This window comes from Phyllobates terribilis, unplaced genomic scaffold, assembly GCF_046119375.1.
Source record: "Phyllobates terribilis strain yellow unplaced genomic scaffold, ASM4611937v1 Scaffold_4__5_contigs__length_816908805, whole genome shotgun sequence".
In the NCBI taxonomy this organism is placed as follows: Eukaryota; Metazoa; Chordata; class Amphibia; order Anura; family Dendrobatidae; genus Phyllobates; species Phyllobates terribilis.
In genome coordinates this window covers 613,512,287-613,527,995 of record NW_027362764.1, presented here as the reverse complement: position 1 = coordinate 613,527,995, position 15,709 = coordinate 613,512,287, and positions in this window count along the sequence as shown.

Genomic DNA, 15,709 nt, shown 5'->3' with positions numbered 1-15,709 from the left:
GAGATTCAGAGGTGGGGCAAATCACGCTGGAGGAGTGGTCTCAGATCAGGGACCTATGCACCCTTCTGCACAGTTTTGAAATGGCGACGAAGATGTTTAGTGCTGACGATGCCATTATCAGCATGTCTATTCTGGTGATTTACATGCTGGAGCACATGATAAACAGAATTCGGAGTCAGGTGGTGGCACAAGAGGAGGTGGAGGAAGTAGAGGAGGAGGAGTTGTATGCGGAAGGGCTAACATCTGAAAGGTCCAGACGGTCGGCAGCACCAAGGCGGCAGGCATGTGAGGGTGGGGGAGATGGTTTTACCAGGGCGCATGGTAGCAGCCAAACTAGTGAGGAAGGTGCAGGAGCCCAGGAAGAAGTGGAGAACGAACTGATGGAAGACTCATCAGATGAGGGAGACCTTGATCACATTTCTGTTGTGCGAGGTTGGGGGGAGAGGACAGAGGAAGGAAGCATGATTGTTACCTCGCCACCAACACAACAGGGACTTGGTGCTCCTGGATGCGCAACACACATGAGTGCCTTCTTGCTGCACTACCTGCAACATGACCCCCGAATTGTGAGAATTAGAAATAATCCTGACTACTGGGTTGCCACACTGTTAGATCCCCGGTACAAAAGTAAATTTGCAGAAATTATTCCTGCCATAGAAAGGGATGCACACATGCAGGAGTATCAGCAGAGACTGTTGCAGAATCTTACATGTGCTTTTCCACAAAATACCAGTGGTGCACGTAGTGAATCTCACAGTTCCAACTTGCCAACCGTGGGACCGTCAAGTGTTCAGCACTCAAACCGTAACAGAACCACAGTATCTGCTGGTAACATCAATTTTGCGGAATCATTTCACCACTTTTTTAGCCCATCCTTTGCAAGGCCACAGGAGACAAGAAGTCTGACACATAGTCAACGCCTAGAGACGATGGTACAGGAGTATCTCTAAGTAAACATTGAAGCCACGACTGTGTCACTGGACCCTTGCTCTTTTTGGGCTTCCAATCTGGATAAATGGCCGGAGCTAGCCACTTACGCCTTGGAGATCTTGTCATGCCCCGCAGCCAGCGTTCTGTCTGAACGTGTGTTCAGCGCTGCTGGTGGTGTGCTGACAGATAAGCGCACGCGGCTCTCCACTGATAATGTAGACAGACTCACGTTCATAAAGATGAACAAATCATGGATCTGAAACGACTTTTCTACCCCCGTGTCATCCTGGGGAGAGTAAAAGCTTGATGATTGGTTAAAATCACCCTACCAACCGTTTTAAGCTTTCAAATTACTAATCATGTTTATCTGTATCTTGACTGGAAAATAATTTGGGCTTTGTAGCAGTGTGCAGCACTGATCCTATTAGGCCATCTATACTAAAGCTTCACCAGATTTAAAATTAAAAATAATTTTTAGCTGCATCTAGCCCGGAAAATAATTTTGGGGCTCCGAGATGCGCAAGACACATAAGTGCCTTCTTGCTGCACTACCTGCAGCATGACCCTCATATTGTCAGAATTCGAAGTAATCATGACTACTGGGTTGCCACACTCTTAGATCCCCCAAACTTTTCGATCAACCTTTTCATTTTAATAAAGACCAAAAAAATGGTCATTTTTGAAATTATAAGCATTAGCAGGTTGTTAGAAACTGAAATCAAACAGTTTTCAACTCAAAACTTTATTCTAGGTGATGTTACATTTTCACATAGGACCCCTTGTTCGAAAGGAGCTTCTGAACTCTCTCGTCCATTGAATTTGTCAGGTTTTGGATGGTTTCTGCTTCAATTGTTTTGCATGAGGACAGAATACCCTCCCAGAGCTGTTGCTTAGATGTGAACTGCCTCCCGCCATCATAGACACTCCTTTTAATGATGCTCCAAAGGTTCTGAATGGGGTAGAGGTCAGGGGAGCATGGGGGTCACACCATAAGTTTGTCCCCTTTTATGCCCATATCAGCCAGAGATGCAGATGTTTTATGTGCAGCATGAGATGGTGCATTATCATGCAGAAAAATGATCTTGCTGTGAAATACACGGTTCTTCTTCTTGAACCATGGCAGGAAGTGCTGTTTGAGAAAATCCACATACATTATGGAGTTCATCTTTAGCGCCTTCAGGGATCCTAAAGGGGCCGACAATCTCTCTCCCCATGATTCCAGCCCAAAACATTACTCCACCTCCTCCTTGTTGGCGCTGTAGCCGTGTTTGCGTGGGGTGTCCATCAACCAGCCATCCTCCACTCCATCCATCTGGACCATCGAGCGCTGCACGGCACTCATCCGTGAACAAAACTGTTTTGAAATCAGTCTTCATGTAATGTTTGGCCCACTGGAGCCGTTTCTGCTTGTGTGAAGTGGATAGAGGAGGTCGACAGGATGGCATATGCACAGCTGCAAACCTCTGAAGGACCCTGCATCTTGTTGTTCGGGGGACGTTGGAGGCACAAGCAGCTTCAAAAACTTGTCTGCTGCTATGACAAGGCTTTTTTGCCGCTGCTCTTTCAACCTGACGTAATTGCCTGTAGGAAAGAGTCCTCAATTTGCCCTTATCAGCACGCACACGTGTGTACTGTGAATCAGCTACATACTTCTTGATTGCCAAGACACTTCACCCTGATCATCGCACAATGTTGATTGTAGTCATGCCTTGACCTAAACACTCCACAATTTGTTGCTTCTCAGCAGCCGACACATCCTTTTTCTTTCCCATTTTGGCAGAAAATGTAGGCTGCTTAATAATGTGAGAGAGCCTTCTTAAGTAGTCTTGCCTTTCATTGGACACACCTGCCAAACTAATTAGCACAGGTGTCTGCAATTGCTTACAGTGATATAAAGAGCCCTGACACACATCACCATCAATGAGTTTAACTGACAAACAAACAAATTCTTCCCTTATCACTCCTAAACACTTTTTGCATAATAATTTGGAACGCGGTGTACATGTGCTTTTCCACAAAACACCAGCGGTTCACGTAGTGAATCTTACAGTTCTAACTTGCCAAACGTGGTCTGTATGGAGTTGTTCAATAAAGGGCCCAAAATTAAGATAACATAGATGGGAGAGGTCTCTATGAATAGGAATTCCTAAGTATTTGATACCCTGTGAGGGACAGGCAAAGGGAAAGTTGGACTGGATGGAATCCTATATGGATTTGGGGAGGGAGACATCGAGGGCCTCAGACTTCGCTGCATTGATTTTAAAATTTGACCATGTAACAAAGTGATCTATTTCAGCCATAACAGCAGGGATGGATATATGTGATTGAGTGATATATACTAGGACATCATCAGCAAATAGAGAGCACTTGTACTCGGTGCCTCCCACCTCAATCCACCTAATATTGGGGTTATGGCGAATTGATGAGAGCAGGTGCTCCGTCACTAGGATGTATAAGAGAGGGGACAGAGGACATCCCTGCCTTGTCCCATTGGTGATTGTGAAAGGTGATGAAAATGTTCTGACGCACCCCCTGGGCCTTGGGACACCCGGAGCCGGACCCTTTTTGGTGGATGCTGGTGGTTGTAGTCTTCGTGGCGGCGACCCGGTTCCGTGGCTCAGGGCGGTCAAACCAGTGGCGGAACTATTTATGTGGTTTTGATGTTTAAATGTCCGACTACGCCACCCGTGGATTGCGGTCAGAGTGAACCGCCGCTACAGGGCAGACCGCTGAGGCTGGTGTTGTGGGTGCGGCAGAGCGTAGCATAACTCCCCACGGGAGGAGTATAGCCTCAGGGCAGTGTATGCGGAGGATGGGGGTGATGGTGCAGGGCAGCAGCAGTAACGACACGGAGTCAGTGATGCAGTCCAGGGCCTTTACTCACAGTTCTTATTATCCAGACCACGTCTGCAGGTAACGGCTGCCCACGTCGTACTGTGCTCACCAGGTGAGGGGCTCAGACAACTCCCAGATAACTTTGGAGCACTTCACAGGACCCCCTTTGTGTGTCCTTTGTCTGGCCTTTCTTACCAACACTTCTGTCCGGCTGCCTCGGGCCTCCTCTTGGTAAACTTGGCGCCAGTTTCCCTGACCCTATGTTGTGCCTTCCTAGCGGGTGTAGCGAGGGGCTGCGCCACACAAAATGTCAGAGCCTCCGGTTTCTAGCTGAGGGTCGTTTCCTGCCTCCACTAGTTCCGGGACCGGTCTCCCCCTTTGGCCTGACCCCTCCACGCAGGTGGATTCGGGCGTGCGGTGCGACTCGCCCGTCCGCACCCCTGGGATCCCTTCATTCCTCGTTCCTGGAGCCTTCTCCGCTCCTCTTCCTTCCTTCTCCCTCTTCCAGGCCTGGGCCTCTGTTACTAGGCCCGCCTCCGGAGCAGAGCTCATGCAGAGCCCCTGCTCCCTGCCACTTCTGCTCAGACTTATCTGCACTGAACTAAGATGGTGCCCACCTTTTATACTCCCTTCTCAATGCACCCAGGAACTGCTTCCTCCCTGCTCCTGCACTACAGGGTTCCCCTTCCTCAGTGTTCCCTCCCCCCACTCCAGCCAGGGACAGGGACTGTCGTGCCCATCTCAGGGGCATATTGGTCGCCCTGCCCCACGGCAATGTGGTGTAATGCATGCAGGTGTCGGGTCCTGATCCACACTCCATCCTTACCTGAGAGTGAGATATCACACCTCTGGGTGAGGTGCAATACGTCTGTAGCAACCGAGCCCTCAGGGTGCTACAGTTCCATTTATCTTCAGCCTAGGTGACGTATTGCGATACAGGGCCGTGATTTTGGCTATAAAAGGGTCCCCTAGACCCCTACCCCAAGCTTTTTAAGAGAATCATATATGGCGTGCCAGGAGACTCTATGGAATGCTTTCTCAGCATCCAACGAGAGTATCTAATTACAAATTTTTAACTGCATCTAGCCCAGGAAATACTTTGTGCCTAGTAGCAGTGTCTGCTAGTCAGCGGATTATCCCGGCTGTTAAGCAAGCTACACCACCTGTAGTTTAGACACTTAATTTTTTCAAAGGAAATGCTTCGGGACCATGGGATACTCAGTGAAGAGCATCAGGAGGCATAGGGGCTGGGACTGGCAGTAGGATGCCTTGCGGTGGACAGCCGAGCTCGATCCTTATAAAAGCTTTTTAACTGCAGCAGCTTTGGTGGACGCTACTGGAGCTGGAATTACGCGGCTGCTGGCATGAGACTTGCCCTCCAATAGATCCTTGTAAATAGATTTAAAGTGTATTCATTCAAATTAGAGAGACAATTTAAATTAAAAAGCTTAGAGCTGCCTCCACCACAGGGGGGCTCGCTCGACCCACCAGCGGACAGGCACCAGTATTGGGAGAGGGGGGCTGGCCATCAGGGTTCACCGCGGCTCTGGCACAAACCCGGCGACACGGAGGTGGCACGGGCAGGAGCGGACTGGCCGTGTCGGCTTCTCACTTTTTGGATTTTAGAAGGGCATGACATGCCTATATCTGTGTCTCCCCCTCCTTTTACTCCTCCACCTCTTTTATTTTCGCATGACTATATGTACTTGTCACTTTACCATGTGTTAGTTGTGTCTTCTGAGCAGTTTGTCAGCTTTTGGACACCTTTGAAGGTGTTTTCTATGTGTTTCTATGTGTTTTTGTTTGCCTGCCATTGGTTTTAACGGTGTTCGAAGGTGTTCGACGAACAGTTCGACGAACAGTTCGGCGAACACACGGGTGTTCGACGAACCGAACCGGACTCGAACACTACGGGGGTGGCTCAACACTAGTGGATACCCTCAAATGAAAGCTGAAAGTCTGAACTTCAGCTGCATCTGAATTGTTTTGTTTAAAATTCATTGTGGCAATGTCTAGAACCAAAATTAGAAAAATGTTGTCTCTGTCCAAATATATATGGACCTAACTGTATGTTAAGGAACATCCTTTCCAGGGTAATGACTTGTATATAAGGCAAAATAAATAGAGATGAGCGTTGTTCGACTCGAACTGTTCGCCAATCTCAAATTCGAGCTGTTTTGGGCGGTGTTCGAGCCGTTCGGCGAACACGAACGATTTGAGAAAAATTCGGCTGTTCGAGGTTATGTTCGATAACTGTTCGTGCACCAAAATCATAACTGGATTTTTTCTCAGTAATGATGAAAATTAATGTTAATACGCAGTTTGAGTGTACAGCGGGGTGGGGGGAGGGGCAGGGGATGGATCTCTGCAGGAATAATGAAGATCTCCATTTTTTTTTCTCTTTCTCGCATTTACAGTGGGGAGTTGCAATCTGTCAGCCTATCAGCAGCGCACACACGGAGCGAAGTGCTTTTTTTCACACAAGCAAGGGCATGTGTCATTGGCAGTGTATGTTACATGTCCTTGCCCTATAAGACCAAGCCATTATCCCCGTCGCCACCATTTTCTCACTGCTGCAGCTGCGTGTTAGACGGCACCGCTGTTGCTGTGTGCGCTATACCTTGTTAATTTCAAGCCAATTTTCGCACAAATCTACATATAGCTTGGGAGTAGGGAATAGTTGTGATTGCAGTACTTTTAAGGACTAGTTTACAGCATTTCCTACGACTTTTATCAGGCAGGTCTGTGCTCTTAAATAGATAGATTGTGGGAGTAAAGACTAATTGTAATTGCAGTCCTTTTCAGGACTAGGTTACATCAGTTCCTATCAGTTTTTGCCAGGCAGGTCTGTGCCAGTGCTGTGCAAGTTTTTTTCACAGCATTTGGCTGAATCTAGCAAAGCTAATCCTTTTTGGCCTATTGCAGAGTGTGTTAGTCAGTGGAGTAGCCTATTTGTGTTGCAAGATATACCACCTGTGTATAGAATACCAATTTTTTTACTGCACCTAGTGAAGTAAAATCTTTTGGGCATAGCATCATTCTATTAGTCCATCTATACTGACCTCCATCAGGTTGCAAATTGAATATAATTTTTTTCGCAATCTAGCTCTGAAAAAATATTTGGGCTTCTAGCAGTGTGTGGGACTTGTTCTATTAGTCCATCTATACTGACCTCCATCAGGTTGCAAACTGAATATAATTTTTTTCTGCATCTAGCTCTGAAAAAATATTTGGCCTTCTAGCAGTGTGTGGGACTTGTTCTATTAGTCCATCTATACTGACCTCCATCACGCTGCAAATTCAAAATAATTTTTTGTCTGCATCTAGCTCTGAAAAAATATTTGGCCTTCTAGCAGTGTGTGGGACTTTCTCTATTAGTCCATCTATACTGACCTCCATCAGGTTGCAAATTAAAAATAATTTTTATCTGCATCTACCTCTGAAAAAATATTTGGGCTTCTAGCTGTGTGTGGGACTTGTTCTATTAGTCCATCTATACTGACCTCCATCAGGTTGCAAACTGAATATAATTTTTTTCTGCATTTAGCTCTGAAAAATATTTGGCCTTCTAGCAGTGTGTGGGACTTTCTCTATTAGTCCATCTATACTGACCTCCATCAGGTTGCAAATTAAAAATAATTTTTATCTGCATCTAGCTATGAAAAAATATTTGGCCTTCTAGCAGTGTGTGGGACTTTCTCTATTAGTTCATCTATACTGACCTCCATCAGGTTGCAAATTAAAAATAATTTTTTGTCTGCATCTAGCTCTGAAAAAATATTTGGCCTTCTAGCAGTGTGTGGGACTTTCTCTATTAGTCCATCTATACTAACCTCCATCAGGTTGCAAATTCAAAATAATTTTTTGTCTGCATCTAGCTCTGAAAAAATATTTGGCCTTCTAGCAGTGTGTGGGACTTTCTCTATTAGTCCATCTATACTGACCTCCATCAGGCTGCAAATTAAAAATAATTTTTATCTGCATCTACCTCTGAAAAAATATTTGGGCTTCTAGCTGTGTGTGGGACTTGTTCTATTAGTCCATCTATACTGACCTCCATCAGGTTGCAAACTGAATATAATTTTTTTCTGCATCTAGCTCTGAAAAAATATTTGGCCTTCTAGCAGTGTGTGGGACTTTCTCTATTAGTCCATCTATACTGACCTCCATCAGGCTGCAAATTAAAAATAATTTTTATCTGCATCTAGCTCTGAAAAAATATTTGGCCTTCTAGCAGTGTGTGGGACTTTCTCTATTAGTCCATCTATACTGACCTCCATCAGGTTGCAAATTAAAAATAATTTTTTGTCTGCATCTAGCTCTGAAAAAATATTTGGCCTTCTAGCAGTGTGTGGGACTTTCTCTATTAGTCCATCTATACTGACCTCCATCAGGTTGCAAATTCAAAATAATTTTTTGTCTGCATCTAGCTCTGAAAAAATATTTGGCCTTCTAGCAGTGTGTGGGACTTTCTCTATTAGTCCATCTATACTGACCTCCATCAGGCTGCAAATTAAAAATAATTTTTATCTGCATCTACCTCTGAAAAAATATTTGGGCTTCTAGCTGTGTGTGGGACTTGTTCTATTAGTCTATCTATACTGACCTCCATCAGGTTGCAAACTCAATATAATTTTTTTCTGCATCTAGCTCTGAAAAAATATTTGGCTTTCTAGCAGTGTGTGGGACTTTCTCTATTAGTCCATCTACACTGACCTACATCAGGTTGCAAATTAAAAATAATTTTTATCTGCATCCAGCTCTGAAAAAATATTTGGCCTTCTAGCAGTGTGTGGGACTTTCTCTATTAGTCCATCTATACTGACCTCCATCAGGTTGCAAATTAAAAATAATTTTTTGTCTGCATCTAGCTCTGAAAAAATATTTGGCCTTCTAGCAGTGTGTGGGACTTTCTCTATTAGTCCATCTATTCTGACCTCCATCAGGTTGCAAATTCAAAATAATTTTTTGTCTGCATCTAGCTCTGAAAAAATATTTGGCCTTCTAGCAGTGTGTGGGACTTTCTCTATTAGTCCATCTATACTGACCTCCATCAGGCTGCAAATTAAAAATAATTTTTATCTGCATCTACCTCTGAAAAAATATTTGGGCTTCTAGCTGTGTGTGGGACTTGTTCTATTAGTCCATCTATACTGACCTCCATCAGGTTGCAAACTGAATATAATTTTTTTCTGCATCTAGCTCTGAAAAAATATTTGGCCTTCTAGCAGTGTGTGGGACTTTCTCTATTAGTCCATCTATACTGACCTCCATCAGGTTGCAAATTAAAAATAATTTTTATTTGCATCTAGCTCTGAAAAAATATTTGGCCTTCTAGCAGTGTGTGGGACTTTCTCTATTAGTCCATCTATACTGACCTCCATCAGGTTGCAAATTCAAAATAATTTTTTGTCTGCATCTAGCTCTGAAAACATATTTGGCCTTCTAGCAGTGTATGGGACTTTCTCTATTAGTCCATCTATACTGACCTCCATCAGGCTGCAAATTAAAAATAATTTTTATCTGCATCTACCTCTGAAAAAATATTTGGGCTTCTGGCTGTGTGTGGGACTTGTTCTATTAGTCCATCTATACTGACCTCCATCAGGTTGCAAACTGAATATAATTTTTTTCTGCATCTAGCTCTGAAAAAATATTTGGCCTTCTAGCAGTGTTTGGGACTTTCTCTATTAGTCCATCTATACTGACCTCCATCAGGTTGCAAATTAAAAATAATTTTTTGTCTGCATCTAGCTCTGAAAAAATATTTGGCCTTCTAACAGTGTGTGGGACTTTCTCTATTAGTCCATCTATACTGACCTCCATCAGGTTGCAAATTCAAAATAATTTTTTGTCTGCATCTAGCTCTGAAAAAATATTTGGCCTTCTAGCAGTGTGTGGGACTTTCTCTATTAGTCCATCTATACTGACCTCCATCAGGCTGCAAATTAAAAATAATTTTTATCTGCATCTACCTCTGAAAAAATATTTGGGCTTCTAGCTGTGTGTGGGACTTGTTCTATTAGTCCATCTATACTGACCTCCATCAGGTTGCAAACTGAATATAATTTTTTTCTGCATCTAGCTCTGAAAAAATATTTGGCCTTCTAGCAGTGTGTGGGACTTTCTCTATTAGTCCATCTATACTGACCTCCATCAGGTTGCAAATTAAAAATAATTTTTTGTCTGCATCTAGCTCTGAAAAAATATTTGGCCTTCTAGCAGTGTGTGGGACTTTCTCTATTAGTCCATCTATTCTGACCTCCATCAGGTTGCAAATTCAAAATAATTTTTTGTCTGCATCTAGCTCTGAAAAAATATTTGGCCTTCTAGCAGTGTGTGGGACTTTCTCTATTAGTCCATCTATACTGACCTCCATCAGGCTGCAAATTAAAAATAATTTTTATCTGCATCTACCTCTGAAAAAATATTTGGGCTTCTAGCTGTGTGTGGGACTTGTTCTATTAGTCCATCTATACTGACCTCCATCAGGTTGCAAACTGAATATAATTTTTTTCTGCATCTAGCTCTGAAAAAATATTTGGCCTTCTAGCAGTGTGTGGGACTTTCTCTATTAGTCCATCTATACTGACCTCCATCAGGTTGCAAATTAAAAATAATTTTTATTTGCATCTAGCTCTGAAAAAATATTTGGCCTTCTAGCAGTGTGTGGGACTTTCTCTATTAGTCCATCTATACTGACCTCCATCAGGTTGCAAATTTAAAATAATTTTTTGTCTGCATCTAGCTCTGAAAAAATATTTGGCCTTCTAGCAGTGTGTGGGACTTTCTCTATTAGTCCATCTATACTGACCTCCATCAGGTTGCAAATTCAAAATAATTTTTTGTCTGCATCTAGCTCTGAAAACATATTTGGCCTTCTAGCAGTGTATGGGACTTTCTCTATTAGTCCATCTATACTGACCTCCATCAGGCTGCAAATTAAAAATAATTTTTATCTGCATCTACCTCTGAAAAAATATTTGGGCTTCTGGCTGTGTGTGGGACTTGTTCTATTAGTCCATCTATACTGACCTCCATCAGGTTGCAAACTGAATATAATTTTTTTCTGCATCTAGCTCTGAAAAAATATTTGGCCTTCTAGCAGTGTTTGGGACTTTCTCTATTAGTCCATCTATACTGACCTCCATCAGGTTGCAAATTAAAAATAATTTTTTGTCTGCATCTAGCTCTGAAAAAATATTTGGCCTTCTAACAGTGTGTGGGACTTTCTCTATTAGTCCATCTATACTGACCTCCATCAGGTTGCAAATTCAAAATAATTTTTTGTCTGCATCTAGCTCTGAAAAAATATTTGGCCTTCTAGCAGTGTGTGGGACTTTCTCTATTAGTCCATCTATACTGACCTCCATCAGGCTGCAAATTAAAAATAATTTTTATCTGCATCTACCTCTGAAAAAATATTTGGGCTTCTAGCTGTGTGTGGGACTTGTTCTATTAGTCCATCTATACTGACCTCCATCAGGTTGCAAACTGAATATAATTTTTTTCTGCATCTAGCTCTGAAAAAATATTTGGCCTTCTAGCAGTGTGTGGGACTTTCTCTATTAGTCCATCTATACTGACCTCCATCAGGTTGCAAATTAAAAATAATTTTTATCTGCATCTAGCTCTGAAAAAATATTTGGCCTTCTAGCAATGTGTGGGACTTTCTCTATTAGTCCATCTATACTGACCTCCATCAGGTTGCAAATTAAAAATAATTTTTTGTCTGCATCTAGCTCTGAAAAAATATTTGGCCTTCTAGCAGTGTGTGGGACTTTCTCTATTAGTCCATCTATACTGACCTCCATCAGGTTGCAAATTCAAAATAATTTTTTGTCTGCATCTAGCTCTGAAAAAATATTTGGCCTTCTAGCAGTGTGTGGGACTTTCTCTATTAGTCCATCTATACTGACCTCCATCAGGCTGCAAATTAAAAATAATTTTTATCTGTATCTACCTCTGAAAAAATATTTGGGCTTCTAGCTGTGTGTGGGACTTGTTCTATTAGTCCATCTATACTGACCTCCATCAGGTTGCAAACTGAATATAATTTTTTTCTGCATCTAGCTCTGAAAAAATATTTGGCCTTCTAGCAGTGTGTGGGACTTTCTCTATTAGTCCATCTACACTGACCTCCATCAGGTTGCAAATTTAAAATAATTTTTATCTGCATCTAGCTCTGAAAAAATATTTGGCCTTCTAGCAGTGTGTGGGACTTTCTCTATTAGTCCATCTATACTGACCTCCATCAGGTTGCAAATTAAAAATAATTTTTTGTCTGCATCTAGCTCTGAAAAAATATTTGGCCTTCTAGCAGTGTGTGGGACTTTCTCTATTAGTCCATCTATTCTGACCTCCATCAGGTTGCAAATTCAAAATAATTTTTTGTCTGCATCTAGCTCTGAAAAAATATTTGGCCTTCTAGCAGTGTGTGGGACTTTCTCTATTAGTCCATCTATACTGACCTACATCAGGCTGCAAATTAAAAATAATTTTTATCTGCATCTACCTCTGAAAAAATATTTGGCCTTCTAGCTGTGTGTGGGACTTGTTCTATTAGTTCATCTATACTGACCTCCATCAGGTTGCAAACTGAATATAATTTTTTTCTGCATCTAGCTCTGAAAAAATATTTGGCCTTCTAGCAGTGTGGGGGACTTTCTCTATTAGTCCATCTATACTGACCTCCATCAGGTTGCAAATTAAAAATAATTTTTTGTCTGCATCTAGCTCTGAAAAAATATTTGGCCTTTTAGCAGTGTGTGGGACTTTCTCTATTAGTCCATCTATACTGACCTCCATCAGGTTGCAAATTAAAAATAATTTTAATCTGCATCTAGCTCTGAAAAATTATTTGGCCTTCTAGCAGTGTGTGGGACTTTCTCTATTAGTCCATCTATTCTGACCTCCATCAGGTTGCAAATTAAAAATAATTTTTATCTGCATCTACCTCTGAAAAAATATTTGGGCTTCTAGCTGTGTGTGGGACTTGTTCTATTAGTCCATCTATACTGACCTCCATCAGGTTGCAAACTGAATATAATTTTTTGTCTGCATCTAGCTCTGAAAAAATATTTGGCCTTCTAGCAGTGTGTGGGACTTTCTCTATTAGTCCATCTATACTGACCTCCATCAGGTTGCAAATGAAAAATAATTTTTATCTGCATCCAGCTCTGAAAAAATATTTGGCCTTCTAGCAGTGTGTGGGACTTTCTCTATTAGTCCATCTATACTGACCTCCATCAGGTTGCAAATTAAAAATAATTTTTTGTCTGCATCTAGCTCTGAAAAAATATTTGGCCTTCTACCAGTGTGTGGGACTTTCTCTAATAGTCCATCTATACTGACCTCCATCAGGTTGCAAATTCAAAATAATTTTTTGTCTGCACCTAGCTCTGAAAAAATATTTGGCCTTCTAGCAGTGTGTGGGACTTTCTCTATTAGTCCATCTATACTGACCTCCATCAGGCTGCAAATTAAAAATAATTTTTATCTGCATCTACCTCTGAAAAAATATTTGGGCTTCTAGCTGTGTGTGGGACTTGTTCTATTAGTCCATCTATACTGACCTCCATCAGGTTGCAAACTGAATATAATTTTTTTCTGCATCTAGCTCTGAAAAAATATTTGGCCTTCTAGCAGTGTGTGGGACTTTCTCTATTAGTCCATCCATACTGACCTCCATCAGGTTGCAAATTAAAAATAATTTTTATCTGCATCTAGCTCTGAAAAAATATTTGGCCTTCTAGCAGTGTGTGGGACTTTCTCTATTAGTCCATCTATACTGACCTCCATCAGGTTGCAAATTAAAAATAATTTTTTGTTTGCATCTAGCTCTCAAAAAATATTTGGCCTTCTAGCAGTGCGTGGGACTTTCTCTATTAGTCCATCTATACTGACCTCCATCAGGTTGCAAATTCAAAATAATTTTTTGTCTGCATCTAGCTCTGAAAAAATATTTGGCCTTCTAGCAGTGTGTGGGACTTTCTCTAATAGTCCATCTATACTGACCTCCATCAGGCTGCAAATTAAAAATACCTTTTATCTGCATCTACCTCTGAAAAAATATTTGGGCTTCTAGCTGTGTGTGGGACTTGTTCTATTAGTCCATCTATACTGACCTCCATCAGGTTGCAAACTGAATATAATTTTTTTCTGCATCTAGCTCTGAAAAAATATTTGGCCTTCTAGCAGTGTGTGGGACTTTCTCTATTAGTCCATCTATACTGACCTCCATCAGGTTGCAAATTAAAAATAATTTTTTGTCTGCATCTAGCTCTGAAAAAATATTTGGCCTTCTAGCAGTGTGTGGGACTTTCTCTATTAGTCCATCTATACTGACCTCCATCAGGCTGCAAATTAAAAATAATTTGTATCTGCATCTACCTCTGAAAAAATATTTGGGCTTCTAGCTGTGTGTGGGACTTGTTCTATTAGTCCATCTATACTGACCTCCATCAGGTTGCAAACTGAATATAATTTTTTTCTGCATCTAGCTCTGAAAAAATATTTGGCCTTCTAGCAGTGTGTGGGACTTTCTCTATTAGTCCATCTATACTGACCTCCATCAGGTTGCAAATTCAAAATAATTTTTTGTCTGCATCTAGCTCTGAAAAAATATTTGGCCTTCTAGCAGTGTGTGGGACTTTCTCTATTAGTCCATCTATACTGACCTCCATCAGGCTGCAAATTAAAAATAATTTGTATCTGCATCTACCTCTGAAAAAATATTTGGGCTTCTAGCTGTGTGTGGGACTTGTTCTATTAGTCCATCTATACTGACCACCATCAGGTTGCAAACTGAATATAATTTTTTTCTGCATCTAGCTCTGAAAAAATATTTGGCCTTCTAGCAGTGTGTGGGACTTTCTCTATTAGTCCATCTATACTGACCTCCATCAGGTTGCAAATTAAAAATAATTTTTATCTGCATCTAGCTCTGAAAAAATATTTGGCCTTCTATCAGTGTGTGGGACTTTCTCTATTAGTCCATCTATACTGACCTCCATCAGGTTGCAAATTCAAAATAATTTTTTGTCTGCATCTAGCTCTGAAAAAATATTTGGCCTTCTAGCAGTGTGTGGGACTTTCTCTAATAGTCCATCTATACTGACCTCCATCAGGCTGCAAATTAAAAATACCTTTTATCTGCATCTACCTCTGAAAAAATATTTGGGCTTCTAGCTGTGTGTGGGACTTGTTCTATTAGTCCATCTATACTGACCTCCATCAGGTTGCAAACTGAATATAATTTTTTTCTGCATCTAGCTCTGAAAAAATATTTGGCCTTCTAGCAGTGTGTGGGACTTTCTCTATTAGTCCATCTATACTGACCTCCATCAGGTTGCAAATTAAAAATAATTTTTTGTCTGCATCTAGCTCTGAAAAAATATTTGGCCTTCTAGCAGTGTGTGGGACTTTCTCTATTAGTCCATCTATACTGACCTCCATCAGGCTGCAAATTAAAAATAATTTGTATCTGCATCTACCTCTGAAAAAATATTTGGGCTTCTAGCTGTGTGTGGGACTTGTTCTATTAGTCCATCTATACTGACCTCCATCAGGTTGCAAACTGAATATAATTTTTTTCTGCATCTAGCTCTGAAAAAATATTTGGCCTTCTAGCAGTGTGTGGGACTTTCTCTATTAGTCCATCTATACTGACCTCCATCAGGTTGCAAATTCAAAATAATTTTTTGTCTGCATCTAGCTCTGAAAAAATATTTGGCCTTCTAGCAGTGTGTGGGACTTTCTCTATTAGTCCATCTATACTGACCTCCATCAGGCTGCAAATTAAAAATAATTTGTATCTGCATCTACCTCTGAAAAAATATTTGGGCTTCTAGCTGTGTGTGGGACTTGTTCTATTAGTCCATCTATACTGACCACCATCAGGTTGCAAACTGAATATAATTTTTTTCTGCATCTAGCTCTGAAA